This window comes from Myxine glutinosa, chromosome 5 (assembly GCF_964187855.1).
Source record: "Myxine glutinosa chromosome 5, kmMyxGlut1.1, whole genome shotgun sequence".
NCBI lineage: Eukaryota > Metazoa > Chordata > Myxini > Myxiniformes > Myxinidae > Myxine > Myxine glutinosa.
Window position 1 is genome coordinate 169,790,862 of NC_136265.1, and position 16,823 is coordinate 169,807,684.

Sequence of the window (16,823 nt, forward strand, 5' to 3'; positions counted from 1 at the left end):
CAATAAAGTGTTCAACAATCACCGGTGCTGTCGCAGCCGGCCGATGTTCTGCCGCTGGTCTTGCCTTCGTGTGGTGCACTTGGCCTTCTGGCTTCTTTAAAAAATAAAGAAAGGCGCCAACCGCGTCCATTTCTTTATTGTGGCCGTCAGGGGGCCAACTATTAGTGGTTCACCTGTCTGGCATAGGTGCCACGTTGACCCATAGGTCCATCCATGGGTGGTGCTTGCCCGCAAGAGAACTGCGGTCCATGGTGGGCGGCCACAAAAATTGCGGTCCATATGGTGTATCGATCCCGGCAGCAAGCAGCGAAAGTGCAGGCCCACAACTGCGGAGCCAGCACCTCTCTCTCCTCTCTCTCTGCCCCAAAGCCAGATCCTCGGAGGTGGGAGACAAAAGAAGCAGACAAGTGAGTAAGGTGGTAAGGGCGCAAAAGTGCACGCAATACAAGGTGATGCACACTGGGGGCACATGGGAACCAGGTGAGACAGGTACGTTCCTACCGTACGCCCCCCCCCCCCCCCACCAGGTAACCTACATTGCCCCTCCCTTACCCCTTACTGTATCCACAAAACACAACACTACCCATAAACATCTACTTTACAAATCAACAAACGTCCCTACTGTCTTCCCCGTTCCTCCCATAAACCAAATTCGTCTTCTCTCCCTCCTAACCAATCAAATTTGCCATTTTCAACTCTCATCAAAATTTGCCATCTCCAACTCAACATCATAATTTGCCATCACCAATTCATCATCAGTCCCTCCTAAGGAGGGAGAGATGGAATCACCCCAATGTCTCATCCACGTCGTGATGCGTCTCACAAATCCAAACAGCAATTCTTATTTCCTGCACACAGAACAAAGAAAACACAGGTGTGGAGTCATCATCATCACCTCAGGTAAGTGGCTGCGTATGGTGCGACAGGTTCATCAATCCTAACTCTTTCCTAAATGACTTTAACAACTTTACATTACCCGGGGTCTTTCCCTGCCAATCCATTGGCCAACTTACACTATGGGTTCTAAAAACCAATTCCCATTGACCAAACTGTGGTGCTTTTCAATTTGGGGTCTCACTCCCCCGATTCATCTCCCGGTGCCCTCGCACAATTTCTGGGCTGTGGCGTGTACCTCTCCCAGCGGGTCTACCCACCTGCACACCTCCACCACTGCAGTTGCCTCCGAGCTTACCTGCTCCTTACCCTAACCTAACTACCTGGGGAAGGCCCTCTGGCGCTCTCCCCACTCGGTGCCCTCTCTGGCACTGGGCTACCCGGGTCCGTCCTCCGGATCCTCGGGCCCCACTGACACTAACGGCTCCCAGAGCCCACCTGCGGCCTCACCTGGCCGACATCCTCACAGTGGTGGAGTGCCCAAACCAACTACACACACTAACAGGCTACACGCCCAGCCATTTCCACAACACTAATGCACCCATCCACAATACCATTCTGCAACCGCACCACAAATGCCAATATCCAACCACAATTTACCTATACCCTCTACCTAACACTTACACTACCCGCCCCGGGTACTCGTGAAAGGGGTCCACTCTTCCCCCATCCACACCTTCGCACCATGCACACCACTCCGTACCACTTACTCCAACTCTCTCCACACCACTCATTCCTATACTCCACATATTCCACACACCTGCACTTGCACACCTGTGCTCTCACACCTGGTGCCACCTGCACCCTTCTCTCCCCAAGCGCATTCGCGCTGATCCACAACACTCACTACTCATCCACAGCTCCACACTGCTCCACACACCTGTCCAGCTCTCACACAGCATCATCTCATCTAACTACTCCCCTCTGAAACTTGCGCTTCCCAGTCGTCCCTTTTAACTATTGCGCTCCCACATCATTATCATCCACACTAAACTATCTGCGTCCCCACTACAGGTATCAGTCACTAACTAAACTTAACGTTACCTAATGTCATCTTCGCTAGATCCCTATCAATATAACCTAACCCACCCGGGCTAGTTTTCACTGCCATACACCCCATAATCTATTGCGCATTTGCCCCCATGTTTGTGAGGGATGACAGAGTTGCCATCCCACCACATCGGGCATCTCCCACTACCAATTTTGCACATCAAATTTCAACAAATCAAAAATTTGCCAATCACTACCCATCATCTGCCAATCATTACTGCCAATCCTTTGCCAATCATCAAATTTTGTTTCTTTCTAATTTCGGGGCCAAAACACTATCCTCGTCACCCGTCTACTTACTAATGCCTCTCGGTGCGCCAATTTACTTCTAAAGCTCGGCTTCGTACAGCCAAGCCATGAATGCGGGTTGTTCTGTGCCAGCGGCTGGATGCGTCCCGCATTCGGGGCAGGGACGGGGGCTTACCCGGCCCGAGACCCCACGCACCATCTCGGCACGGAGCCATCCCATGGCCCGATCTCGACCTGCCGGTATGCCTCAACAAAAAGTGGTCGCCATGACGACCCTTCCTATCCAGCTGCCCGCTCCGCCTAGTGGAGCACGGACGCGGCCGTTCAAAGCGAGGCCCAGCACGCACCGAGGGCCCGATTCGGCTATAAGTCGTTCTAACCTTTAACCCGGTTACCTTCGATGCCTCACCTGCATGCTTACACCCCGCAGCCCGTTCCTTGCTCACACATCCAGCCGTTTCCATGCTCCTCGTACCTTTCCTTACACACCTCGGTACACTCATTCCACTCACAGCCTTGGTCACACACCTGACCACCGAACACCTTGGCACACATTCGTCACTCGCACACCTCACCAACACACCTCTTCGCGCCCCCTCCTCGGTCACCTCCTCTGTGACAATCACAGGTGTGCTCTCACTTGCACACCCAACCACGTGCCTCACTACCAATTCCAGCGTGCATTCCCACTCACGCTCTACCATTCCAGGTGTGCTTCCTTTCTCACCTGTCACAACCAACTCACGCTCCGTGTCACTCTTACTACTCTCACCTCCACTCTTGACAACGCACTCACCCTTACTCCCGACAGCGCACTCTTTCCTCATGCACCTGTCCGTTACACACCTTTCTCGTGCACACTCTTGCGCACACTCTCCCGTCACACCCTCTGTAACACTCACCACAGGCGTGCATTCTTCCTTGCCTTTGACAGCGCACTCTTTCCCCATGCACCTGTCCGTCACACACCTTTCTCGCGCACACTCTCCCGTTACATCCTCTGTAACACTCACCACAGGCGTGCATTCTCCCTTTACACCATCCGTAACACTCCTCACTACGCGCTTCCATGTGCTCCCTCGCACACGCGCTACGACCGACTCACTCTCGCCAGCACCCTCACTCCTTGGCACACACTTTTTCCTCACACACCCCAGAGTCGGACTTTCTCGCACACCTCCTTTTTCGCACACCAGACCTGTCGCACACTTCACCCACGGCCTCTCACGAACACCCGGGTCCATCTCGACCCCCAAGCTTCTTAAATCCCCTGGCGCATCATACGCACGACCATATTGGTCACCACTTACACCGGGTCCTCTTCCTCTTCGCTTCTCCTCCATCACCTGCGAATCCCTCATCCGGTTAATGAGCACATCATCACGATCCAAACACAGACTTTGGACCAATTCTTTTATCTCCTCTTTTATCTCTTTCTTATCCTCTCTCCGTCGCTTCTTAATTTCGCTCACCCCTTCTTCCACTTCTTCTAATTTCTGCTTCACCTCTTTTATTCCCCGGTACGTCTCCTCAAGCTCGTCCTCCAAGGCTACCTTGACCGTTTCCATGTGCGTCCTCACCTGCCGGTCCTTCGTCTCCATTACCTCTATCACTTTGTTCATTTTCCTCGTCAGGTCCTCATGTACCGTCTGACACTCTTTTTTAATTACCCCTACGTCCTTTTTCATCTCCTTCTGTGTCGATTTTAAACCCTCTATTACCGCTGTGTTCTTCTTTACCTGGTCCCCCAACTCCTTTTGTCCCACTGTCAGTTGTTCTACTCCCAGCGTCAACTCCTCTATACCCCCTTGCAATTTTACAGTCCCCTTTCTCACCTCCTTCTCCATGCGCTCCTTACAGTGCCTCACCTCCTCGCGCACTCCTCCGACCTCCTCACTCACCCCTCTTCTGATCTCCTCTCCCATTACTTGCATCTCCTGCCCAGATGCCACCCTCATCTGCTCCATTTCCTCCCTGTGAGCATCCAGTTTAGTTTCTACCCCCATTCTGACCCCCTCTATCTGCTGCCCCATTTGTTTAACTTCCCTTTCCGCTTGGTCCCTCATGTCCCTCAATTTGCCTTCCATCCTGTTTTCTAACCCCTCTAACCCCTTTTGCATCCCTTCCATTTGATTCTCTTGAGCGGCCATTCTGTTTTCTACCCCCATTAACCCATTTTTCACCTCTTTTGTCCCGTTGTCTAACCCCTCAAAATTATTGTCTAACTTCCCAAATTTCTTGTCTAACTCCTCAAAATTATTGTCTAACTTCCCAAATTTCTTGTCTAACCCCTTAAAATTATTGTCTAACCCCTCACCGGTACCCCTCGCTTCGTCCCTCATTACCCCCATTTGGTTTCCCATTACCCCCAATTGGCCCTCCAATCGCTCACTCTGAGCCCTCATTTCCTCCCTCATTTTCTCGCTATTCTGGGCCATAAGGGCCTTCATTTGTATGAAAAAAAGGTCCAAATTTACCAGCGGCGCTACTACGGTCGCGGGCGTGGGCGCCGTGGCCATGTGCGAGGCGCTATTTCGCGCGTCTGATACCTCGTGCGCGACGACGCTATTTTGTGAATCTGCTACCCTCACTGCTTCGCTCTCCTCTTGTCCCTCAATTTGGTCCTGGATCGACCCTGCCTCACTCTCTTCTACCGGAACCCAGCCGTCTTGGTCTGCCATAGCGCGACTTTCAAAATTCGGGTTTTTATTTTCGTAAAACAAAATCAAATTTCGCCGTTATAATTTCGAGCGCGTGAAACGCGCTCCGGATCGAATCCCACTCCTGACACCAAATGTTACAGACGCGGTTGTGGATGTTAGTTTCCCGAGCGGTTTGGTATGACCGCGTCTGCACAGTTTACCCGATTATACTCGAACGTTGGCCGAGTCGCGCTATGCTAAATCAATTAAGGAAAGGACACAACAGCTGGGTTAAATGACACGACACCAGGGGTACAGTTCTCAAGACCTCCGGAGGAGGTTATAATATGGGATATGCGGAACGTTTAGATTACAAGGACAAGAGGGACAGCATAGGAAGGTGGGCACTTAATCACGGCCTTATAGTAGCCCCGACAGACCACAGATAAACAGGACAAAACTGACTCACACAGGGATTGATGGCAAGGAAGGGCAGGTCGTCGATGGTCAGCACAAGGTGCACCTTGGCTCAGGGACAGGATCCACACGGTCCGAAAGATGCAGGGAGGTCTCTCAGCGCTCGGAGGTGGCGACTGGTTCTTCTTCAAGCTGGGGGCGCATCTCACGTCACGTCCGGTAAGTCGCCGCGTATATCCAGCGGGGAGTGACACGCCCTCGGCTCGTTAGCTCCGCCCCAGATGGAATCGGCCCGTTGCTTCTTATTGGGTGCGGGGGGTTACCGGGCTCCGCCCTTGACGAGGGGCCGACAGTCAGCCCCTTCGTGGTAACCCCGTCGGCGCACATGGGCAATGGCGGCTAACCAAGCCGGAGTGAGGACGCCCACTCCCCGCGCGCTGTTGTTGTAGTTGTTGTTGTTGTTGTTGTTCCATGAGATGATGGGAGGATGCGGAGATGAGGTTGTGGGGAGGTATTGGGAGGTCCTAAACTCACTACTGGTGCCATACAATCACATTCTGGTGCAACGAAGAGTCAGAATTAATGGAAACGAGTCCTTAACTGACATAGACTAAGAATAACTAGCAAGATGTCCTATAGTTGTCTACGTGAGATGCGGTGAACCTGGGCACGACAGTTAATGGGGGAAAAAGGGGAAGGTCGGTTCTACAGAGTGTTGTTTACAGACAATGGGACTAGGGAATGGGGGATTGGGGATAGTTGGGGAGTATTGGGGAAATAGGGGAATATTTACAAGCGGATATGGATGGAGGCCAAATCCCATATCCGCAACAATATATGTGTGTGTGTGTGTGTGTGTGTGTGTGTGTGTGTGTGTGTGTGTGTGTGTATATATATTGTTATGGATTTGTCACTTCCGTTGTTGTGGTTTTCATCCACTGTAAACATTTTTGATTCCATGTACTATTATTGTTGTCGTTTAAGGGAGATGGGGATTACTATTTTCAAAAGGTAAAAAAGTTAATGTTTTAAATGAAACCGGAACTGGACGACGACGAAGAGGAAGAGGAGGAAGAGAAGGCGGAGTGAGCGAGTCGGACAAGAAGCCTAGCTGCTTCGAGGTCTGGAGCGAACGATTGGCGAACGAGGGTCACGAGTGAACTTTGTGTTTCCCAGGAAAGGGATTCCTGCGACAGAGTTGTTATCGCTGTGACAGATCAATCTGCGTGTCAGGTTTTGCGGTTGATTCCGAGGAGAATCATCGTAGTGCCGTTACGCCTCGAGAACGGGCCGTCGGCCATTTTACCTCGCGCAGGATTTGCGCATCGCTCAAGGTTTTTCACTTCGCTTCAACCATTTTCACCGCATTCAGACGTTAATCTGGTGTGCGTGTGCAACGTGGCTTTTGAGTGGGAAATCTGTGGTTCGCCGACTGGGAGCCGCGGAACTTCCATACCCGAGGGAGTGATTTCCCGGTCGCCTAGAGGGCGCCTTTGCGCAGCTTTGGCAGCAGGACTGTGACTGTCATCCGAACGGGATTCTGGTCTCGATTGGACATCGTTCTGACGATTACTGGAGCGGTTCGACTTTGGCTTGATGCCGGAATAGAGACATTGGGGAATGTTCTTCTTTTCGCTCACTTGGAGCACAGTGAGTTATATTGTACGAACCTGATGGTACCATCATAGGAAATATATATTGGTTGTACAATTAATTACTATTGTTGTTGTACTGTTATTCTTGTGTGATCCTAATACAATACTTGTTTGTTGGTAACAATTGGTGTGGTTTCACCATTGATTTTTGACATACAGAATAACACATCTTTCTGCTGTGACTCCTCTCGGGGCTCGGAGGTACACCGTGACTGGGGTTTGGGGAGGAGCACGTAACAATATATATACACACACATACACGACCGGTCAAAAGTTTTAAAACACCTCAATTTTTCCAGTTTTTATTGAAATTTACACAGTTTAATGTCCAGTGAATAACCTGAAATGGTACAATGGTGAACAGTAAACTGCTCGATGTTAAAAAAAAAGTTTAGGTTAGCAAAAACGGGAAAATAATGCAAATTGCACAGTTATATTGTAAAAAAGGCCTTCTTCAGGGAACAAGTAATGGGTTAACAACTTACAGCTGTAACGCAGCAATGTAAGTAAATTAAGCCTTGAAAGTTGATGCAAACAATTCCTACAGGTGTCCCAACCTCTGCTGATTACTTGATTACGAACCCCCTCTCTGTATAAAAGCAGTATTGGAACAGACTGTTATTACATCCTCTGAAGCATTATTTGGACAATATTGCACTGCAGGAAGTAGTATATTGGAAACTGGAGGAAACTCTGACAGGAAGAGGTCTGGCAGACCCAAAGCCACAACAGAATCAGAAGACAAGTTTCTGAGAGTCAACATCTTGCGTGATAGGCGGCTCACAGGACAACAGCTTCAAGCACAGCTTAACACTGGTCGAAGTAAGCAAGTCTCAGTTTCAACTGTGAAGAGAAGACTTCGAGCTGCAGGTTTGACAGGTCGAGTGGCAGTAAGAAAGCCATTGCTAAGTTGGCAAAATAAGAAAAAGAGGCTTGCCTGGGTCATGAAGAACCACCAGTGGACTACTGAAGACTGGAAGAAGGTCTTATGGACCGATGAATCAAAATTTGAAATCTTTGATTCATCACGCAGGGTTTTTGTACGCCGTCGAGTAGGCGAAAGGATGGTTCCTCAGTGTGTGACATCAACTGTCAAACATGGAGGAGGAAGCGTGATGGTCTGGGGCTCTTTTGCGGGATCCAGAGTCGGTGACTTGCACAGAGTGACTGGCACTCTGAACCAAAAGGGCTACCACAGCATTTTGCAGCGCCATGCAATACCCTCTGGTATACGCCTAGTTGGTCAGGGGTTCATCCTACAGCAAGATAATGACCCTAAACACACCTCCAGGCTATGTCAAAACTACCTTCGGGGAAAAGAACAAGACGGTCGGCTTCAAATCATGGAATGGCCAGCACAGTCTCCAGACTTAAACCCCATCGAGCTGGTTTGGGATGAACTGGACAGAAGGGTGAAAGCAAAGCAACCTACAAGTGCAACACATTTGTGGGAACTTCTGCAACAGTGTTGGGAAGAACTTCCCGAACAATATTTGATTTCCATTGTAGAAAGAATGCCACGAGTGTGTTCGGCGGTTATATCTACAAAAGGTGGCGACTTTGCTGAGTCAAAAATTTAAATTAAATTTTGTTAAACAAAATGATTCTATGATTTCTTTTTTATCTCCAATTGTTTATTTGTTCTATGCTTAATTTCAGAGTACATCGAGACATTAAACTGCGTAAATTTCAATAAAAACTGGAAAAAGTGAGGTGTTCTAAAACTTTTGACCGGTAGTGTATATATGTATATATATGTGTGTGTGTGTGTGTGTGTGTGTGTGTGTGTGTGTGTGTGTGTGTGTGTGTGTGTATGTGTGTGTGTGTGTGTGTGTGTGTATGAGGATGTGCAATGTGCATGTATATATATATATATATATGCGTGTGTATTTGTATGTGCGTATGTACGTGTGTGTGTGTGTGTGTGTGTGCGTGTGTGTTAGTGTTACATCCACTGCAGCTGTTCGCTTTTACGAACAGGACATGGTAGGCTTCAACCAAACATGCCTCATCCCCGGATATTTCTCGTATTTCCTATACTAGGGCATGCCCGTACTATATCTATATCTAAAATTATATCCCCCCCTCTATTTACATGAAATGGTTTGGTCCATGAAATGTTTTGGTCCATTCGCAACGCCAAAGCGAACGGCGAACGCTTTACATGAAATGGTTTGGTGCATGAAATGTTTTGGTCCATTCGCAACGCCAAAGCGAACGGCGAACGGCTTGCGAGTACAGTGACAATCCCCCCGGGGTTTTAATTAGTTTTAAAACATAGTTTAACGCCAACATAGCGCCAACATAGTTTGCAAACGTGAAATAAATGAATACGCTCTCAAATGTGCCATCCGAGGCAGAGTGTGTCCGCCACGTTCGGCACACGCGATAGCTCGCTGCTCTCTGATTGGTTGAATCGTTTTTTGGACATAGCTCGGTAAGTAATTGTCCGATTAATATGAAACCTTGAAAAGGCACATCCTCGGGTCCCCAGCAATATACCTGGCAAGTTTAAAGTATATCGGACCCGTGGTTGTCGAGAAACAGCGGTCACAGACAAACAAACGTACAAACAAACACACAGAGATTACTGGAATTATAGATAGATTTCCGTCAATCCGATTGCATCAGAGAACGGAGTAATTATGGTTAACCATTTCGAGATTGCCACTCTTTCGTATAAATGCTGAAAATGATGTTAAAAAGACGATTTGAAATGCAGACTTCATGCTGGCGAGGGCAGGTTAAAAGTGTCCGGCAAGCAGAACCGAGTCAGTGCGAACACATGTGCAAAAAGGCCTCGTTTAGCGTTCACACGCCATTTGAAAATTCGCGTATTGCGCCATCCTTCCCTGGACTCGCTCTCTCCACGCTTCCAGCAAAAAATCGCTCCTCGTGTTTCCCACCAAAATGCAATCCATGGACTCTGACGTTGATCGAGTAAACTTACTTTCATACAGTACCGATATCCTGTTGTCGCACGGTACCGATAAGCACAGATAGCCTGAACATTCCCAGCCAATGCTCCATGAAAAAGTCCTTTCGAAGTCCCTTTCCAAGCAGGCGGCCTAATGTGTCTGTGCTTAGGACAAGGTGTTCCATTAATTAAAATTCCCCACATTAGCACGACAGATGAAGTGCTAAAAATGCTGCCAGGGAAATAAAATGATTAATTCCTGCAAAATGCACGGCCATTTAAAAATCGCAGTCAGCTTCCTGCGCGCATGAACATTAATTAAGTGTAATTTCGGAGCCATTAAGTGGCTGGGTGAATTTGCCGTCTTTCAGACGTTTGAAAAGTGTGTGCGAAAAATCCTCGTCTTTTTTTTTTTTTCAGTGACGACGCTCTGAATGAAATAAATCTCCATAATCCCAGGAAGCATTGCACGTATCATAGAAGCTGTTGCACACATTAACAGTGGTACTGTAATATCACCGGATGCCCGTTTACAATATTTTGGTTACACTTGACGACGTATATATGGTTCTGACGTTTCATTATGATCGTCGCAACTGATGATGATGTATGTGGTAATATTGTACACCGCTCCTTTCCTATGCCATCTCCAGGCATTGCAAATCGTCATTGCCGGGCACCAAAGGGGGCTCGGCAGTGACGCACGCTGAAAGAGAGTACTCAGTTTTCACTCTGGTTGTTTGTTTGTTGTACACCGCTCCTTTCCTATGCCATCTCCAGGCATTGCAAATCGTCATTGCCGGGCACCAAAGGCGGCTCGGCAGTGACGCACGCTGAAAGAGAGTACTCAGTTTTCACTCTGGTTGTTTGTTGTACACCGCTCCTTTCCTATGCCATCTCCAGGCATTGCAAATCGTCATTGCCGGGCACCAAAGGGGGCTCGGCAGTGACGCACGCTGAAAGAGAGTACTCAGTTTTCACTCTGGTTGTTGTACACCGCTCCTTTCCTATGCCATCTCCAGGCATTGCAAATCGTCATTGCCGGGCACCAAAGGGGGCTCGGCAGTGACGCACGCTGAAAGAGAGTACTCAGTTTTCACTCTGGTTTCTTGTTTGTTTTCTTGTTTGTTTTCTTGCTTGTTTGTTTGTTTTCTTGGTTGTCCGGACGATATCTCAGCCATCCTTTGAGCTAGGAAGCTGAAATTTCGGCACAGTAGTGAGCAAGTCCTTTGTCAAATACGGTATTTTTTGTTTTTTGAATAATCAATTAATTGAGGAGTTATTTAATTATTAGCGTTTAATTAAGTACTTATTTAATTAATTAAATTTCATTTCTCTTCTGACCATTATTAACTCAGGCACCTTTTGAGTTAGGAAGCTGATATTTGGACATGCCAATGACCAGGTGATTTGGCTGCAAAGGATATTTTTGATTTATTAATTAATCAATTAATCGATTAATTATTTAATTATTCGATTAATGACAAAAAAAATTTTTTTTTTAAAGTTACAGATTCTGATGAAATAGTGGTAGTTTATGTGTTCTCTGACCAAATTGATTAATAATTTAATTTTTTTATGATTATTATTTATTTATTTTCATTATTAATCATTTATTTATTTTCTTTCTCATTTGGCCAATATCTCAGGCACCTTTTGAGCTGGGAAGCTAATATTTGGACATGAGTGACCAAGTGATGTGGCTATCAAGGATATTTTTGATTTATTGATTAATCATTTCATCTATTAATTATTTATTGATTAATCGATTAATTATTTATTGAGTAATCAATTAATTATTTAATTTTTTATAAATGACTTATTTAATTAAATTTCTAAAAGATACATCTTCGGATGAAGCACTAGTGGTTTAGTTATGCGATTAGCCAATTGATTATGAAAATATTTTGTGATAATCTTTTATTGATTTTAATTATACAATTAATCAATCAATTAGTGTACACCCCTCCCTCCCAATGCAGCCTTAATGAGCTGCACTGCGGTATTGCCGGGCGCCAGAGGCGCCCCGGCAATGCCGCGCTGCAGCATATTTAATTATTTGGCATGGGGCGGTGTACTTTGAATGTATTTGTACTTGTTTGTTTGTTTTCTTGGTTGTCCGGACGATATCTCAGCCATCCTTTGAGCTAGGAAGCTGAAATTTCGGCACAATAGTGAGCAAGTCCTTTGTCAAATACGGTATTTTTTGTTTTTTGAATAATCAATTAATTGAGGAGTTATTTAATTATTAGCGTTTAATTAAGTACTTATTTAATTAATTAAATTTCATTTCTCTTCTGACCATTAACTCAGGCACCTTTTGAGTTAGGAAGCTGATATTTGGACATGCCAATGACCAGGTGATTTGGCTGCAAAGGATATTTTTGATTTATTAATTAATCAATTAATCGATTAATTATTTAATTATTCGATTAATGACAAAAAATTTTTTTTTTTTAAAGTTACAGATTCTGATGAAATAGTGGTAGTTTATGTGTTCTCTGACCAAATTGATTAATAATTTAATTTTTTTATGATTATTATTTATTTATTTTCATTATTAATCATTTATTTATTTTCTTTCTCATTTGGCCAATATCTCAGGCACCTTTTGAGCTGGGAAGCTAATAGTTGGACATGAGTGACCAAGTGATGTGGCTATCAAGGATATTTTTGATTTATTGATTAATCATTTCATCTATTAATTATTTATTGATTAATCGATTAATTATTTATTGAGTAATCAATTAATTATTTAATTTTTTATAAATGACTTATTTAGTTAAATTTCTAAAAGATACATCTTCGGATGAAGCACTAGTGGTTTAGTTATGCGATTAGCCAATTGATTATGAAAATATTTTGTGATAATCTTTTATTGATTTTAATTATACAATTAATCAATCAATTAGTGTACACGTCTCCCTCCCAATGCAGCCTCAATGAGCTGCACTGCGGTATTGCCGGGCGCCTGAGGCGCCCCGGCAATGCCGCGCTGCAGCATATTTAATTATTTGGCATGGGGCGGTGTACTTTGAATGTATTTGTACTTGTTGTACACCGCTCCTTTCCTATGCCATCTCCAGGCATTGCAAATCGTCATTGCCGGGCACCAAAGGGGGCTCGGCAGTGACGCACGCTGAAAGAGAGTACTCAGTTTTCACTCTGGTTTCTTGTTTTCTTTCTTGGTTGTCCGGACGATATCTCAGCCATCCTTTGAGCTAGGAAGCTGAAATTTCGGCACAGTAGTGAGCAAGTCCTTTGTCAAATACGGTATTTTTTGTTTTTTGAATAATCAATTAATTGAGGAGTTATTTAATTATTAGCGTTTAATTAAGTACTTATTTAATTAATTAAATTTCATTTATCTTCTGACCATTATTAACTCAGGCACCTTTTGAGTTAGGAAGCTGATATTTGGACATGCCAATGACCAGGTGATTTGGCTGCAAAGGATATTTTTGATTTATTAATTAATCAATTAATCGATTAATTATTTAATTATTCGATTAATGACAAAAAAAATTTTTTTTTTTAAGTTACAGATTCTGATGAAATAGTGGTAGTTTATGTGTTCTCTGACCAAATTGATTAATAATTTAATTTTTTTATGATTATTATTTATTTATTTTCATTATTAATCATTTATTTATTTTCTTTCTCATTTGGCCAATATCTCAGGCACCTTTTGAGCTGGGAAGCTAATATTTGGACATGAGTGACCAAGTGATGTGGCTATCAAGGATATTTTTGATTTATTGATTAATCATTTCATCTATTAAGTATTTATTGATTAATCGATTAATTATTTATTGAGTAATCAATTAATTATTTAATTTTTTATAAATGACTTATTTAATTAAATTTCTAAAAGATACATCTTCGGATGAAGCACTACTGGTTTAGTTATGCGATTAGCCAATTGATTATGAAAATATTTTGTGATAATCTTTTATTGATTTTAATTATACAATTAATCAATCAATTAGTGTACACCTCTCCCTCCCAATGCAGCCTCAATGAGCTGCACTGCGGTATTGCCGGGCGCCGGAGGCGCCCCGGCAATGCCGCGCTGCAGCATATTTAATTATTTGGCATGGGGCGGTGTACTTTGAATGTATGTGTACTTGTTTGTTTTCTTTCTTGGTTGTCCGGGCGATATCTCAGCCATCCTTTGAGCTAGGAAGCTGAAATTTCGGCACAGTAGTGAGCAAGTCCTTTGTCAAATACGGTATTTTTTGTTTTTTGAATAATCAATTAATTGAGGAGTTATTTAATTATTAGCGTTTAATTAAGTACTTATTTAATTAATTAAATTTCATTTATCTTCTGACCATTATTAACTCAGGCACCTTTTGAGTTAGGAAGCTGATATTTGGACATGCCAATGACCAGGTGATTTGGCTGCAAAGGATATTTTTGATTTATTAATTAATCAATTAATCGATTAATTATTTAATTATTCGATTAATGACAAAAAAAATTTTTTTTTTAAAGTTACAGATTCTGATGAAATAGTGGTAGTTTATGTGTTCTCTGACCAAATTGATTAATAATTTAATTTTTTTATGATTATTATTTATTTATTTTCATTATTAATCATTTATTTATTTTCTTTCTCATTTGGCCAATATCTCAGGCACCTTTTGAGCTGGGAAGCTAATATTTGGACATGAGTGACCAAGTGATGTGGCTATCAAGGATATTTTTGATTTATTGATTAATCATTTCATCTATTAAGTATTTATTGATTAATCGATTAATTATTTATTGAGTAATCAATTAATTATTTAATTTTTTATAAATGACTTATTTAATTAAATTTCTAAAAATACATCTTCAGATGAAGCATTAGTGGTTTAGTTATGCGATTAGCCAATTGATTATGAAAATATTTTGTGATAATCTTTTATTGATTTTAATTATACAATTAATCAATCAATTAGTGTACACCTCTCCCTCCCAATGCAGCCTCAATGAGCTGCACTGCGGTATTGCCGGGCGCCGGAGGCGCCCCGGCAATGCCGCGCTGCAGCATATTTAATTATTTGGCATGGGGCGGTGTACTTTGAATGTATTTGTACTTGTTCTCTTTGTGGTTATAAAATTTGCAGTTCAGAAATTCAGCTCATGGCAATGGCGATGTACAGTGCATTTTTGTTCATCAAGATATGACCTACAGCACGCCTACTATGCTATACAGTTATATACTGAAGATGGAAATATGGCTGGCTTTGGGTGGCTGGAGATAGAGAAAGGATTCACGGCCACAATTATTTACAACTTCTTGTGGGATCGGCCATGGAATGGTTTTGGCCGAACCACTCCTCGCAGCACCACTGAGTGCTTCCGCCTTCCTTCACCAACCCCGGAGTGGGGTTTCGGCTTCTGTCATGGCGTGAACCCATAAGAAATAATAATAAAGGGGGGCTTCGTAACAATACAGTACGCGTGGTAAATGGGATATCATGCCCGAACTATATGGTCCACTACAGTAGACAATCCCATAATGACGTACGTCAACTACACACATGTATTCACACAAACTACGTATGGAGGCGACGTGGAACTATTTAGAACCAACAATGGGGGGTTCCCACTCCATGTCATTGACATGATAATATATCAGGGTCAGGACCGTTGCAGCGGGTGCTGTTGTGACACATGCGTTTACAGTTAGCACTCGCCTCACCACGCGTCGCCACGGAGGAACGGGCTTGATTTAACTGAGGATTATGCCTATATGAGTTTCTGTTTTGTCAAGATTTACACCAATCATAATACAAACATTTCTTTTGCACAAATTTATTTGTTATATACATTACATGACCAAAAGTATGCAGACACCCCTACTAATTAGTGGATTCGGCTGTTTCAGCCACACCCATTGCTGACAGGTATATATAATCAAGCACACAGCCATGCAATCTCCATAGACAAGCATTGGCAGTAGAATGGCCTGGGAGCTTCATGACATGGGTTTCCATGGCTGAGCAGACGCACACAAGCCTAAGATCACCAGGCGCAATGCCACGCGCCGGCTGGAGTGGTGTAAATCTCGCTGCCATTGGACTCGGGAGCAGTGAAACGCGTTCTCTGGAGTGATGAATCACGCTTCACCATCTGGCAGTCCGACGGACGAATCTGAGTTTGGTGGATGCCAGGAGAACGCTAACTGCCCGAATGCATAGTGCCAACTGTAAAGTTTGGTGGAGGAGGAATAATGGTCTGGGAATTGTTTTTCATGGTTCGGGCTAGGCCCCTTAGTTCCAGTGAAGGGAATTCTTAATGCTACAGCATACAATGACATTCTAGAATCTAGACGATTGTGTGCTTCCAACTTTGTGGCAACAGTTTGAGGAAGGCCCTTTCCTGTTTCAGCATGACAATGCCCCCGTGCACAAAGTGAGGTCCATACAGAAATGGTTTGTCGAGATCAATATGGAAGAACTTGACTGGCCTGCTGTTACGTGGTCCCCTCGGTGAATACCTGGTCTCGGTGACCCCCGGACCGTGAGAGGAACTCCGCCAGCAAGCTGTATTATATATGCGCTTTCGCCACGCAATCCATATGAATTTCACCCAGGAGACAACTGATGTTCAAGGATATATTTCCAATGGTAATGATACCATACAATTTCAATGACACAACCACGGAGATTTTCCCCGAGCAATCAACAATACACAACCATCAACAATTCCCAATTCACAAGCACTTCCCTATGAGTAAGATGGCCATCTTATATGTGTGTGTCCCGGTGAGTACTCACAACCCCCTTTTGGTCTCGGTCCCGCACAATGTCTCTGGGCCCCTCCTGACCAAGATGATGGTCGGCGTCGCCGCACTCAGGCGGTTGAACGAACCCCGGGTGGACGTGTTTCCACCGGGCAGGTATCGTACCCGGCACCCCGGCTACAGCCCCTCGCGGCCACGCGAAGCGGGGACGGGAAAGCAAGCCAAAAGCCCCACGCCGCTTGCCAGGCGTGGTAGGCCCCAAC